At 54.6% G+C, this 15,364-nt stretch overlaps 1 protein-coding gene across 1 annotated transcript in view; it reads right to left on the minus strand.

Moving 5' to 3' along the window:
• Positions 1 to 15,364, minus strand: part of PRKCA (protein kinase C alpha) — a 370,742-nt gene that overhangs the window by 47,824 nt on the left and 307,554 nt on the right. The window lies entirely within an intron of this gene.

Consider the following 15,364-nt stretch of genomic DNA (forward strand, 5'->3'; position numbering starts at 1 on the left):
AGACGGTTGGTTTTTTGTTTTTGTTTTTGTTTTTTTTTTTTAAGGTAAAGAGTTGGACTCATGAAGAATGGTGACATGTAAGAGCATGTGGTTTCCCACGAAGCCCACAGTGCTCTCTGCCCCTGAAGAATCCTGGGTCGTGACCCGTGAGTTACCCAAAGGAGTTCTCACCCACTAGACTCATCCTGCATAAAGACCACCCCTCGTTGCTCTCACGGGGAGTTAGAGTCTCAGGTCAGAGGTGAAAGGTGCAGAGAAGGCAAGGCAAGGGGGTCACACGGGGACGTCTGGGTCGGTGGAGGAGCCCGTGGAGAACTGGCGCAGGTGCGGGCTTCCCCACAGGCTGAAATCCTCCTGCCAGGGAGGGGCCGGTTGCCGGCCAGCAGCTGGAAAGGCAGCCCGGAGCCAAACGGCAAAGGCTCTTGCTCTGGCCCTGTTCTTAATGAGGGGGTCCAGCAGATCTGAGGAAGGGCAGCTTTGGCTCCCAAGACGATGGCAGGAGGTGGAGAAGGCTCTCGAGAGCTTTCGTGTAGGACCAGAGCGGCCCCAGCCCTTGGGGGGAAACGCGGGATTACTTCTTTAGCAGCAGAGAAGGCTCTCGAGGAGTCATCCACACTCCCCATGCGCGGAAGCCCCTTCACCCACAGTTACTGAGTGAGCTGCTCGCGGCCGGCACTGCTGGGGAGGATCTGCATCTGCAGAGCGAGCCGTCAGCCGCCTCCGGAGCCCCAGGCCCAGCCCCGCGCTCGGCACGAGCTGTGCACTCAGCATTCCGGTCGAAGGAAGAAAGAAATGAGGCCCGATCGTGCCCATCACATGCTGGGCTGTTAGGTGACGCGTTTCTCTGATCAAAATAACCCATCTGTAGAGAGATCAAACCTTGGGGCTTGAGTGCCAGCTCCGATGAACTGAGTGAACCCGTCTAAGCAGAGGCGCTAAAACATGGGGGAAAGATGGCCCAACTCTTTTGCTTCAAGGCTGGAAGTATTTAAGGCCGTTGTGCTAGGGCCCTAGTGACAGCGCACGCGCGAGGTGGCGGGCAAGACGTGTGAACCTGGGGACCGCTGGAAACACGGATGCTCCACAGAGACAAAACCGGAAGGAGACCTCAGCGGGCCTGGCCGGGGACAAAGGGTGGAAGGGAGTTTCAGACACACTTGCGAGAAAGAGCCAGGACGTAACCACGGGGCTTACATTCACCCCCCTCAACGGCAGGACCAGCCCTGCCCTCCAAACGTCGGCCCAAGAATGATTCCAACCTGATAAGCCTTCTGGTTTGTGCCTAAATTTAGACAGGTGATCAGGAAGTTCAAGATGGGAATACCGACTGTGCCCCTCTGTTCCGTTCTTCCGATGGATACAAAGAAAAAAGGGATCAGAAAGAGGTACAGAGACTTCAGTTTCATCGGGAACTTCACGACGATGTCGGAAAAGGCCCAAATGCAGTGGCCTCGTGCTTCGAGGTGCTGGAACAGCTGAGGGGCAGCAGGAACATGCCTGCTGCCGCCGAGCGCAGCGGAGGCCCTGGGCAGGCGCCCCCGGTGGCCTTGCCCGACCGTCCCTGCTCCTCCCTCCTCTGACGCTTCAACCCCAGTGCAAGAGGGGACACGGGCTGATGCGGCGAGGCCTCCAACCTGACGCGGGGCTCACACGCCCACATCCGCCGCCTGTACCAGGGCCGTGGCCTTGGTCTCATTCCAGGGACAGGACACCCCGCAGTCAGGCGCTCGGGGACCTCTGAAGCCCGGATGCCGCTCTGAAATCAGCGTGTGGGGTCTGGGAGGGACGACTGGCCGCGAGCGACCCTGACGCCCAGACGGGCCATGAGCCCGCGGCCACGGTCAGCCCCCAGCGCAGGGAGGCCCCAGCCCCAGGCGGCCGGAGGAAGAAGTGGCCTGGGGCCCCCAGGCAGCGGCCCTGCCCCCGAGTGCAGTTCGCCCCACAGACCCCTCGGCCTCAGCCCGCCGCCCAGGCCCTGCGGCCATTGCAGCTCTGAGCTTTCAAAGCGGCTCTCCGCACGGCAGAAAAATCCCACGAGCTCATAATCTCATTATTCTGGGCGGGCCTGACCTGGGGCTGGAGGAGACCCCGGTGGGCCCCTTGGGCGCCGCGTCTCTGGGGGCGGCAGCGAGGCCTGGGGGCCGGAGGGCAGAGGACCCCAGGAGGGGCGTGGGCACTGCCCCGGCCCCCGCCTTCTCATCCTTCCCCCCAGGCTGTCTGCGTGCGGCTCCACCCCGGCCTCTGCCCCCTCCCCAGGGTCCAGCTCACCTGTCACGTCGTCCTGCTCTTCTCCCCCATGGAGCCCTGGTCTCCTCCTAACAGCTCCCAGGGCAACTGGTGAATGTTTTACTGTGTCTTTATGTGTTTAATGTCTCACTCGACAGCTAACCTGTCATGCCAAATCCGCCTTCAGATTCGTCCAGAATCCGCCCTCTCCTCAGGGCCTCCTTCTCGACCTCTCTGGCCAATCCGGTCACCATCCCCCCCTCGCCACTCGCTGGCCTCCCCGCTTCCACCCTACCGCCCGTCTGCTGCCTGCAGGGATCCTGTTCCAGGGGATCCTGTCCTGGTCCCCGACGTCCCGTCTGGCGGAGAGAAAGGCCGAGCCCTCCCAGTGGGTGAGGAGACCTGGCCGGGATACCTCGGACCTTAACCGCCACCCCTCTGGCTGTCTGTCCGGCCTCGGGTCTTTGGTTGTCCTTCCCACAGGGGCCTTGCTGTCTGGTTTGTCCCCAAATCCAGCTCAAGCAGCACGCCTGTGTCTTCCTGATGTCTCCATCTGGGGATCTCCAACCTGGGGCCGACACGGTCTGTGACCGGTCCACGTGCCCTGAGCCTCTGGCTCTGCACCCCTGTGCTTGCCTGGACTGCCCCACAGCTGCTGTCACGGATGTCACGTCATGTCACATTTCCCCAGCAGGGCTGAGCCCCGTTCCCAGTTGAAATTCTTGTTCTCAAAACCTTGTGGCACAGTCGGCTTTCGGGAGAACCTCAACACACACTTGTACCTTCTTCTTGGATTTGCTCATCTGTCTTCCTCACTAGACTGTGAGACCCTGGAAGACAGGGACCATCTTACTCTTCTCTGTATCTTCAGGCCCAGCCGTCGTGGGGCCCGTGAGTCCACACTCACTGAATATCTCATTCACTCACTCAGACACGTGAGTTCACGGGGAGCACTGAGACTGACAGAAGCGGACGAGGCCAAACCGTGAGCTGTACGGTCAGCCTGCAGCTGGGGCTCGTGGGGGAGATGACAAACGTCAACACAGAGAGGCAGCGGCTACCAGGTGGCCGCTTCCGAGAGCTGCCCCTGACGCTGTGCGTCTGGACGTCCACACATGGTCACAGTTCCTTCCCTCGAGCCGTCCCTGGTCCAGCTGGGGCAGCCACAGGGAGGGGCGCGAGGGCGTCCCCGCCTTCAGGGAGCATGACCACGTGGTGACCCTCCCCGGAGGCCACGCCAGCCCGCTCAGCCCGGCCAGCAGGCCCTTGCAAGAGCTTCTCTGCAGGGACACGCCTCCAGTGAGAGGACCCGCTGGGATCCTGGACTGAAGAACAGCAATGACCTTCTGAGCCCCACCGGCCTCCCAGCAGGACAGAGAGACCTGCCCTTCCCGGCCTGCATACTGTTGATAGAACTCCGGTTGTCAGGAACGTAATTCAGACGCCACCAGGAGTGCAAGCAAAATCAATATATGTCCAGCGAGAGAGGGCCTCACGGCAGAGCTGTGGGCAAACCCATGAGGCATCAGAATAATCGTGCTGACATCTCTCGCTCACAGCAACGTAAACACGACCCGGCCCAGTCTGATGCCCTGCGGGGTCCGTGAGCAGCTGGGAATTCAAATCACGGAGACCGGAAAGCCGGCTGCCTCCTGAAGGCTGAGATTCAGAGGAGAGAGACCACCACCAGGGCTGCTGATGCTTCCTGCTGAGAAAGCTCAGATCTTGAGCGAAGAAAGCTGACGGAGGGCCAGGCTCTGAGCCGCGCAGATGGCATGGAGCTGCAGTAAGGCGCTGTCCTCCACCCCCGCACGTGGGACGCCTCGCAGCCCTGACGTCCTGTGTTAACTTCTCTAGCGAGCAGCAGCCCAGAGTTCGCAGCCTGAGTCCCAGCTCAGCACACACAGCGTGTGGCCGGGGACAAGCCCCTGAGCCCCTCGGAGCCTCCGGTCCATCCTCTGTAAGACGGCATGATCCTGCTGGCCTTCCTCTCGCCGGGCTCTTGGGAGGAGCAGATGCCAGGACGTCTGGCACGGTAACTGGTACCCAGCAAGGGCTCGACGTGTGGCACCTCTCATATTTCTTCCTAGTCACCTCCATTTTCCCAAGAGGGCCTAGTGGAGCCCCAGCACAGAGTCTCTGCTAAGCACACGGTGGGTCTTCAGAACCCCCCGGTCCTCGTGTGTGACTTCAGAACACGGTAGCATGTATTCCACAAATATCTGTGTGTCCGTCATGCCTCAGACATGGGGGCTAGGTGCTGACGAAACCAGAGCAATAAGTAGCCTCTCCTCTGAAGAACTTGCAGTGCAAAGGTCCTGTGGTCCGTGGACCAGCCACATCAGCACCACCAGGCGGCTTGTCAGAAACACAGCCTCTCCACCCCACCCCAGATCTACCAGATCAGAATACACTTTTTCAACAAGAGCCTCCAGTGATTCCTGCACACATTTAAAGCTTGAGATGTGCTGATCTAAGACAATCGAAATGTTTCTCCCCCAGATTCAATGATCCCAAGACTGTTTTCACCTCTAAAAACCTTCAGTTATCATATAAATCAAGGGCAGCTCTGGAAAGAGCCCCTGACTTGGATTCTAAAGAGCTTGCATCAAATCTTGGCCTTATCCATATTCGCTGTGTGAGCCTGGGCAGATTACACGGCCTCTCTGGGGCTTGGGGGGCGAGAAGACCTCTACATCCCTGGGCGATGCTGCAGATGAAACGAGGAACCCGTTTCGAGAGCCACCACCGCAGCTCCGCACAGCACACCCTTCACCTTGGTCTCCTTTCCTTTGCCCCGGGAGGGAGACACTGTCGGTGCCTACCCCAGGCTCCTGGCACACACCTGCTCCCTGACGGCGGGTCGAAGGCCTCTGTGAGCAGCTGCAGGCCGCCTGGGTCAGGGTTCTGCCTGCCTAGTGCATGGACCGGAAACCCTGTGCCCCGTGGGTATGTGTCGGGGCTGCAGACAGACTCCCCAGGGGCTCGGGACCTGTGGGGAGGTCGAGGCACGTCCCCGGGGGCTCCGTGCCCTCCTGGTGGGCAGGACAGGAAACGGGTCTCAGCTCCAACTGCTCACCCCGATTTCTGGAGAATCCTATGCAGCCCCCGAAGAGGCTGGGCCAGGACTAGGTGCAGGAAAAGACCTCGACTTATTAAAACGGCATAGAAAGTTTTAAAAGAGGAAATAAAAATGGAAACTATGTATAGTGCTGCAGAACAGAATAGTGACTTTAAATGCTGAAGCTTTAGCGTGCCCTTTTTTTTTTTTCAATTAGACTGAAACACAGCATGGTTTACTGGCTACGATTAAACAACTGAGAACCCAGGATCCTCAGGCTCCTTGAAAGATGGCATATCAGCGTGAGGCCCAGCCTGGCGTCACGGTGCTAACTGGATTACCGGGACTCGAGACAAGGCAGCACTGTTTCCCCATCGGAAAACTTACTAATAGCCAACGTGTGTCTCATTTTATGTGACAGACGTACTCTTGTAAAGTCATAACCGTCTGCCATCATTGAAGGGGTTCACAATGTAAAGGACTCCTAGTGTGGCGTTTCTGTAAATCACACAGAGTAAGTCGGAATACTGTAGAGGCTCCCAGTGGGTCCATCCTGCGACCACACAGCCTTTGGGGAACCCTCTGAAGTTTGCTTTCACGTTTAACTTCACTCTAGTCGTTCCTATTTGGTAAACGTGTTTTCGATAACACACACAGTATTTGCTAGCATAGTAGAAAATATGGCTTTGATGAATATATTTATCATAGATGTTTACAAAGTGTAGAGAGAGGAACCTGACGACAGAAAGTTCTTCCTATTCTAAGATCCCGAAGGCAGACAGGCCAACAATGACCAGGTGTAGGGGCAGAAGAATAACTGTAAATTTCTTCTACAGTTTTTTTTTTCCGCTATAAAAATGTTCTGTGTCTGTATCTGTGCATCTGAACACCCTTGGCAACATAAGACTGATGGTGTTTTGGTGCTGTTCCATCAACCAGGGCGTGGGTAACAGAAAGAGCCAGGCCATGTATAACCACGGGCCCCGCACAGCGTCTTACCTCTAAGGTGACGTGTTCCCCTGCAACCAGAGCAACGTTAATTACCTATCACTTACGTGTGGAATCTAAAATACGACACAAATGAACTTATCTACGAAACAGAAACAGACTCACAGACACAGAGAACAGACTGGTGGTCGCCGAGGGGAACGGGGTGGGGGAGGGAGGGACTGGGAGTTTGCAGATGCAAACTATTATATAGAGGATGGATAAACAACAAGGTCCTACTGTAGAGCACAGGGAACTATATTCAATATCCTATGATAAACCATCATGGAAAAGAATATAAAAAAAATACATATGTATAACTGAATCACTTTGCTGTACAGCAGTAATTAACATAACATTGTAAATCAACTATACCTTAATAATTTTTTTTTTTTTTAAAAAGAGAAATCAAGTGGTTTCAGGAGAAGAAAACCACAAAGGAAAGCGTTTTCCATGACACTGTTAACGGAGTATGTCCTGTGTATTTCTCATAAGCCACAAGTCACATCTATTACCTCGACTCAGTAAGCGGGCAATGGGCTAAGATGATGTTACTTAATGGGCATTATAGCCTCCTGGGTAGCACAGTCAGAGTAAATAAAACGCCTGCTGTTCTCTGGCTAAATAATTTTTCATCTTCTGGAACATGCCAGGCATGCTTGCTCCCCGAGGGTCTCTGCACTTTCTCCTTCTCTGCCCACACGGGCAGGGCATTTCCCCATCTCTGCTCAGGTGACGCCTTAACCTCAAGGCTTCAACATGGCACCCTGTCGTCCCTCAAGCTCTTCTCACTGCCTGTTTATATATTTCTCTTCCTCCCTTTGTCAGAAGGAGGGCGGGAACCGCATCTGTTCTGTTCACTGATGTGTCTCCAGTGCCCAGGAGGGAGCCCAGGGCGGGGTGATCCTCAAATACTTCTAGACTGAATGCAAGGATTGGGGAAGGCAATTCCTTCTAATATAAAACTTTATAAAAAGCAGAGTTTTTGCTTTTAAATAATTTCTATAAGAATGCTGCTTCTTGTTATAAACGTAATATGTGTTCAGTTTAGAAAATTTAATAGGCATGGATAAGTTAAAAAAAAACAATTTAAAATATCCATTATTTTATCACAAGATAATCACTGTGAACATTTTGTGAGATATGCTTCTAATCCTCTCTCCTCGTGTTTTCTTATATGACCTGCACACAATTCTATTGTTTGTGACCTGTCTTTCCCCTGTGTATGATGTGACCTTTTTAAGCTACAGGCGCTCTTCTACCGTGTGGCTTTAGGGACTGTATGATGCCCCCTGCATCACCGTGTGGCTCTCTTGCACTTGATCTAACTAGTCCCCTACTGTTGGACACCTAGCTTGTTTCCAGTTTTCACTGTCATCAACGTGCAGATGAACAACTTTGTAATCCAAATCTCTGTGCACAACCCCAATCTCCCCAGGATAGGTTCCTGCTGTGGAATTGCCAGGTCAAGGGGTCCTGGTATTGCAAAGGCTGGTACACAAGGCCGGACATTCAAATCTGGCCAAGGAAAGTCAGAGAGAAAGGGGGGAAACCCAAAGCCTCAGGGAAGACTCATTCCTGAAGGCAGGATCTTGGTTTCTTTTAGGTCCCGTGTCTAATTCCGTGGTTGGAATCCCTAATAGCACTTCCTTTTCAGATTTGGCTTGGTCTATGTGCTTTATATCAGCCGCCAAGACAGAAGCACATCTTCACCTCCAGATAACATGGAGAGCAGTCTTGGGAGAGAAGTTAATTGGTTCAGAGAGTTTAACAGTAGTTCTTAGGTTAGCGAACCCCTCAAGTCACCCCACCTCCTCATCACGGCAGTACAATCCAAACTGCAACTGCAACCTCCCTGCAACCTGTGTCCTCCTACACACCTGTGTCGACACCTGCCCACTGGAGTTCTCTCCTGGATTTGGGAATCACAGGGAGACAGCAAATCACAGGTGTGTGCCATTCAGCTGCGGGCAGGGGCCTCAGAACCAGAGCCCGGCAGCCACGGAAGGTCCTTGAAAAGGTCAGACCTGCCTATGGTCCACTGGAAGATGCTCCCGCCCAGAAAGCCAACTCTGCTCCCTAGGGCCACGGAGCTGGGTCGTGACTGCACCGGGCGGGGGGAGAGAAGAATGCTACCCTCCTCTACATCAGTCCTTGAAACAGGGCCCTGGGTCATCCCGCAGAGGGTCATCCCCCGGCGCTAAGACTGAGGCAGCTTTTAGTATTTGAAAGGAAGTTGGAAATAAGCTCATCAAGGCCAACCGTGTTACAGCTGAGGAGGCTGAGGCCAGGGGGCCTGGTGGAAGTGTCTAAATCAATTTTCCTCCCTGGCTTCTGAATCCAGAACTCTGGTCTTTGAATTCAGTGTTCAATCCTCCTATATCTATCTAGGATAGGCAAACGTTTTCCACAAAGGAACGGAGAGTAAGTATTTTCTTTGCAAGCCAAATACTGTTTCCGTCGTAGCTACTCAGCTCTGCCGTTGCAGTGTGAGAGCTACGTGAATGAACGGGTGAACGAGCGTGGCTGTGCTCCAATAAAACCTTATTTACAGAAACAGGCAGCAGCCAGAATCTGGCCTGTGGGCCGTAGTCTGCCTACTCTTGCCCTCAATCTCGCAGGTCCCCAAATCGTTCATCCTCAGTTGCAGTTAGATTTAAACACAACGTCTCGCTCCTTGCTAAGCCAGCAGAACGGCAACAATTAAGGACCTCAAATGCACTTGAATCACATTACTACTCAGCCTCTTCCACGACCAGCACAGGAAAAAGCTGCTCTGCAGCCAAACAGCGTAGTGAGTGGAGTTACTTGTTCGGCAGAGCAAAAATTTCTGGGGAGACCACATTAAGTCATTTTCTGAATGAGAAGTATTTTAACGAACACATCCACTGAGGCTGTAGCTGCTGCCGGACTCACAGGCAGCCGGCAGGCCTCTGTTGTCACGGCAACTGAGCCACACTCTCGGGAGACACGCCGGACCGGTGACACAGCAGCACTTTGCCCAGCAAAACCGGTGACACATCAGCACTCTGCCCACCGTGGAAAATATAAAGTGTCTGGTTCATCTGGAACCGAGTGTTACACACCTCTCTCTAGTGTCCGGCTGTGTTGTTTTTCTGCGGGCAACCTAAATTCCCCCCCCGTCTCCCAGATTCGTCCGTCGATTGCCGACACACACCTCAGGCAGGCTCATCCACGACCATCAGGTTGTGATAGCACGACTGGTCTCACCTGCTACAAAGGTCCTGGAAAGGCTGCCGACCTTAGTTCTCCCCAGTGGCTGAGGATCCAGACTTACGTGAGGAGCTGGAACCAAAGACTTTATCCTTTCTAAGTTGTTCCGTCTGGAGACCGTCTTTCTCTGACCAGGGAGCTGAGGGCACACATCCGTCTAATGCCAACCTTAGAGGAAACCCTAACGGGAGTGCTCACAGCCACAGCATATTACTGGTAGAGGATTTGGGGCACTTAGTGATTTTGTGAAACCTGTATCCTTCTCTTGCTAAAAACGCACCCCCCTCTGGGATCAACAGGGCGCTGGCTTTGTAAGTCGGCTGGGGCAGGGTCAGAACCGAATGAACTCATGATGCCATCAAAGTAAATGATTTTCCAGACTGCCAGCAACATTGCTTAGAAGTGGGGGAGCCTTCTCTGTGCTAAGAAAGCAGAGTAGATATGAAGCGGGCTGGACTCGGCAAGAGGGGGCTGCAGGAACCACTGGGACCTCGAGGAACCCTGGGCCCCCTCCCCTTTGCAGGACCATGACAATTCCCTAAAATCAAGGAACAGCTGGGAGCCCCAAGAGGGAACCTCATCTTCACGCCCATCAAAAAATAAAGAGGTGCAGTAAAGCTCACTGCTATCTTCTGGGTGCAGGTTTTTGTGGACTCCTTTATTTGCAAATCTTTACTGCCCTCTTGTGGTATTTATTTTCTGGACCGATTGCATTTTGACTGGACCCTTAGCAGAAATACGCCCAAGTTGACTAGTCTGGCCCACAGAGGTAAAGTTCCCTTAAATGCTGCAAAATGGCACAAATAAGCTGCAAATTCTACCTTCCCAGCTCTACCTTTACAGAGGATGACTCAGACCTCTCATGTGAGAACAAGGCCTTTGCGCGATGCCTATGGAAACGTGTGCTGATGCCCGAGTACGTTTCAGAATCGCCACGTGCATGATTTCTAGAAAACAACAAAAACCAACCACTTTTAGACGTCTCTGTGTCCTGAATCTCTTGCCAAACCTCTGACTGGGCCCAGACTCTGCAAACCACAGATGCAAAACGTGGTGACAGGGAGGCTGTGAGGGTCGAGGGGGGTGGTGGGTGTGGTCCCCCGAGACCCGCTGTGTCTATCTTACAGGCAGAAGCACAGAATAACCTGGGAAATAAAGAAATGAGGAGAGTCACAGGAGGGCAGAATTCAGTGAAATGGCCACCCCTGGGGAAATTCAACTGGCGTTAAGCGATCACAGAATGTCAGCTCCCGAGAAACAAACAACAACAAAAACCCAAACCATAACTGGCGATAAAGCCCAGATCCCTGGGGAGAGTTCCAGACATTTCATCGCCGTTCAGCTGCTGCAGGCAAGGTGGGAAGGACCGGGCACCTAGCAAAAGAGGTTGGAAACTTGATCCCCATGGAGGGATCAAGAAAGAAAAGAATATGATCCTTTCCCTAAAACGCTGAATACGTTTGCTCAATTACTCAACTTAAATTTTTTCTAAGACGCCTCTAATTGACAGCAGCAAGCATTTTGAAAGCGGGACCGACTGCAATTAAATTTAGCACAGCATTTCCATAATCGTTGATTTCATCCTAGCTTCGCTGAGCGTTTTAAACTGCACCAGTCTTTGAAAAGGAGGGACCTAATTATAGCTCAATGGGACACCTGCTTCCAAGAGGGGCTGCAGCTGCGCTCTTCTGGGCTGTCCCCTCACGCCACCGCCCCACGTGGTAATCGGCTGACAGGGGACCTGGGGGGCGACCCGGATGGGAAGGATCAGCTCCGGCTCTGCTGACCTCTCCGGGGCCTCGGTTCCTTCATCTGTAAAACGGACTCCAATTCCCCACCTCCTCCTGTGTGGGGACCCCCGCCCCGCTTACTCAGGAGCTGCTGTACCAGGAGGAGGATTCCACCCCGAGGCCGTGGCACAGAGGACGCGAGGGGACAAGGAGGAGCCTCCCCAGGGACTGGGACCTCCCAGCCACCCTCAGGAGACGCGGCCGGCAGCCCAGGGCGTCTGCTCTGAGGGTCTCGCTTCCAGGCCCGGAGGAGGCCCTTGAGGACGAGCTTCGTGGGAGAGGGTGTCTCTGCCCCGGAAGCGGACGGGACTCTTGTGTCAACAGGCCGGGGGAGAGCCAGTAAATGTAAGTGAGTTCAGTTACTGTGACGCCAGGGGTCCCCACAGGCTGCCGGGACCCGGGGAAATGTAGCTCAAAAAAGGACCAGGCCCGGTGAGGACCGAGATCGCGGCTGGGTCGCCCCCCTACACCCGCCCCTCTCCGGGGCCGCTGGCTGCACGCTTCTCTCCAGACATCCACCGAGGGCACTGGTCCCGGGTGCCAGCCATGGACTGACTACCGACAGGGCTACTTTCAGAAAAAGCCACAAGGAAAAGATCGGCTCACAAGCCAGCGAGGGTGCTGCCATGAAAAGAGATGTGAATGAGTGACGGGACCCCACTGCCACCGCCGGGTCAGGGTGACCTCCCCACATCCAGGTGACATTTCCCTTCTCAGGTACAGTCATCTGGGTGTCTTGTCCTAAGACCCCATAACAAAAGGTGCAGGAAACATAAAACACACACCCAACGCAAAGCGAGCTGGCAAAGAGGCTTTGCGGCCGGCACCTCCTGCCCCTGTTTTTAGGTGACCTCCGGGCAGGAGGGTCTCCCTGCTCAGCTGCAGGCGGGGGCCGACACCGCTCCCCCGGGAAGGGCTCCGTGTGCCGGATGCACCTGGGGCCCCGACTCGGGCCCACGAGCCGCTGAGAAAGCCCAACAAAGGCAGGTTCCTTTAACTCCGTGACAGCTTCTCAGGGAACAGCGATGCACAGGGGCACGTCCGCTGGGGCTGGAGCCCTGAGCCCTGAGCCCTGGAGCCCTGAGCCCTGAGCCCTGGAGCCCTGAGCCCTGAGCCCTGAGCCCAGAGCCCTGAGCCCTGGAGCCCTGAGCCCGGAGCCCGGAGCCCGGAGCCCGGAGCCCGGAGCCCTGAGCCCTGAGCCCGGAGCCCTGGAGCCCTGAGCTCAGAGCCTGGAGCCCGGAGCCCTGAGCCCGGAGCCCGGATCCCGGATCCCGGATCCCTGGAGCCCTGAGCCCTGGAGCCCTGAGCCCTGAGCCCTGAGCCCTGAGCCCTGGAGCCCTGAGCCCTGAGCCCGGAGGCCGGAGCCCTGGAGCCCGGAGCCCTGGAGCCCGGAGCCCTGAGCCCGGAGCCCGGGGCGGGACGCAGGGAGGATGCCGAGAACGACGGCGGCGGCAGGCACATCTCGGTGCGCCTCGTTCTGAGCACTTGTTACACTTACCCGTCTAAGCCTCTGCCCGACCCTAGGAGGTGGTACTTGAATCGTCCCCATTTTAGACCTGGACGCACTGGGGGGAGTAGGATGGCCGTGTGGCTTGGGCTGGCGGGGCTGGGTTTGAACCCGGGCAGCCTGGCGCTTCGGAAGTTCGGGTGAGAGCAGTGCCGCCGGCCGGCGGGGGAGGACAGTCCTTCTGGAGGGGACGGCCCTCCCCGGAGCTGGAGGGGCCTCGGTCACCGGCCAGGAGGGGCCCAGGGAGGTGAAGCCCTCACTCTAGTCCTTTCTTCTCCTTTCTCTCTATTTCCCTTTCCAGCCACATCTGAGTTTCGCACCAGCTTTTCCTGTCCGTTGGGAAACGCAGCCCCGTAATCTGTGTATTATTTCTCCGTGGAATAACGAAGTTTCCATTATAGTAACAGAGACAGAACCACATTGTTCAGGCACGTCACAGCACTCAGAAGGCCTCTGGGTCACGATTAGGATCTGAGGACCAAGTGTGAGTCCAGCTCGTCAGAGGAGGGAGAGGGGCCCTCATTTGAAATGACGGATGTCAGACAGCAGGCGATCTGTCTGTCTGTCTGGGAGCAGGAGCTGACTCCGCCCCCGGGATGATCCAGGGGCGTCTGCCTACTCTGAGGACGCAGGGTGTTTTCACTCGGTGGGGGGGCGGTGACACCGCCCAGGGGCTCAGCATATTCAGGAGTGGCCGACTTCTGGAGATGTTCCTCGGAAGCGGACACGCCACGTCGTGTGACAAGGTTTTAAAACACACACAACAGGAGGGCAGCGACATGACAGCTACCACACTCTGCAAAGACCTGTGAAACCTCAAAGAATATTGTCTTCCTCCCCATTTCCAGTCACCTGGGTCACTAATCTCTTGCGGCCCCTTCAGGAGACATGCCTGTAGTGTCAGGTACAAGTTTTGGAGATGAGAAACTTCAAAAACATGATTTATCAGATGTTTTCTTTAGTACAGTGTTTTTGAAAGACTATTAATGTTGATTCTAGCTTCGGGTAGGGGTGGGATTTCTCCTTGCAAATTTTGTACCCAAGTGTTCGAGCGTTTAAATTTTCCACTCGCTTCCAATATGAATATGCTGTAACAATCTCAGGCTAATTTAAATTATTAACAAAAGCAATACACTGAGAACACAGCTGGTATGTGGCCCTAACCAGCTCCCCAAAAGACAGCGGTGTTGTCAGAAATGACAATAGAGCAGATTTTTAAAATAATTTACATGCAAGTTGCAAAATTCCATTGGATCCTTTGGGGACAGAATGGTTGATTAGGTTACAACAATTAAATGAGTTGGGAAGAAATGAGAAAAAAATGAAATAGAGGTAGGAGTATGAAGCCAGGCATGCAGAACATCAGAACAATTTGATGATTTCAGCCCATGACATATTTACACTGATCTTGCAGATCGGCACACACACGTAGTGCAAGTACGTCGCACTGACTGCATGCTAATGTAGGTGTATGCCTAGATCAGATTGGAAATGGGTCTTGATATGTGATTAGAAATATGTATTACCAGAAAGAAAGGAAAATGTGTTGTCAGTTTACAGATGCACTCTTTCCGTTCATGTGCTGCTTTCCAAATTGGCTTGAACTTCTCATGAATCACTCATAGGAGATTTCACTATTTCCCTGGCAAAACTTTAAAGGCACCTAATCTGAAGATGGGGGAGGACTGGAGTATCCTCTGGGTGGTCGACACACAAGCATTCTCCTTGCTGGGGCGCCGTGGCCGTTTGGACAGGACACAGTGGGCACGAGTTTCTAGCTATCAGGACACACAGTGCATCCTTCAGAGTGGGGAGCACGGCTGGGGGCTCAGGCAGGGGGGCCTCAGAAAGCGGGCAAACGTTTTCGTGGGAGGGAAGGCGGGAGAGGACAGGGTGACGGAAGCACTGCCTCTAAGAGGCGGATGTGACACCCAGGGAAAGGCAGGAGAGGGAGAAAGACCGCGGGGTTAGCAGGGCAAGTGCTGGCTACACAGGAGGACAGCAAAGTGAGTACCGCGCACCGCAGGCCCCACCGATGACGCAGACAAAGAGCAGGGGAGAGACGGCGGGAAGGCAGGTGCGTAGCGCTCGGCGCTTGCGGCTGCAGGTCTGCCGTGGCCCCTGCAGGGCCGGGAACTAACCCTTCCCCAGTGAACCGTGTCAAACCACAGGGGCCATGACCCTTCTCTCCTCTTCCTCGTGGCGCCTGTGTGGCCAGACGTGGCATCATGGCAACAGCTCCACAATGTTCATGTGTTTCCTTTGCTTTCGGCCAATCCGCGGGATGGAGTGATGGGACACAGGGGTGCTGGTTTGTCGAGTGTTTGCGGTGCTAACAGCCAGTTACCAGGTCGCTTTATACACAGATCGCTGTTACTCCATCAACGAGAATAAAACCAAACCCACTTGCCACTAAAACTATGTGTAACAACATGTACTTTTTCTTAGTGATTCAGAAGGCCCAAGGTTACTGGTGAAACATAAAAGCGTTGAGCAACTCGTTAGCCAAGTTCTGGTTGACCAAATGCCAGGTATCCACCAGGTTTGACTCTTCAGGCG

This window comes from Eschrichtius robustus, chromosome 20, assembly GCF_028021215.1.
Source record: "Eschrichtius robustus isolate mEscRob2 chromosome 20, mEscRob2.pri, whole genome shotgun sequence".
Taxonomy (NCBI): Eukaryota; Metazoa; Chordata; class Mammalia; order Artiodactyla; family Eschrichtiidae; genus Eschrichtius; species Eschrichtius robustus.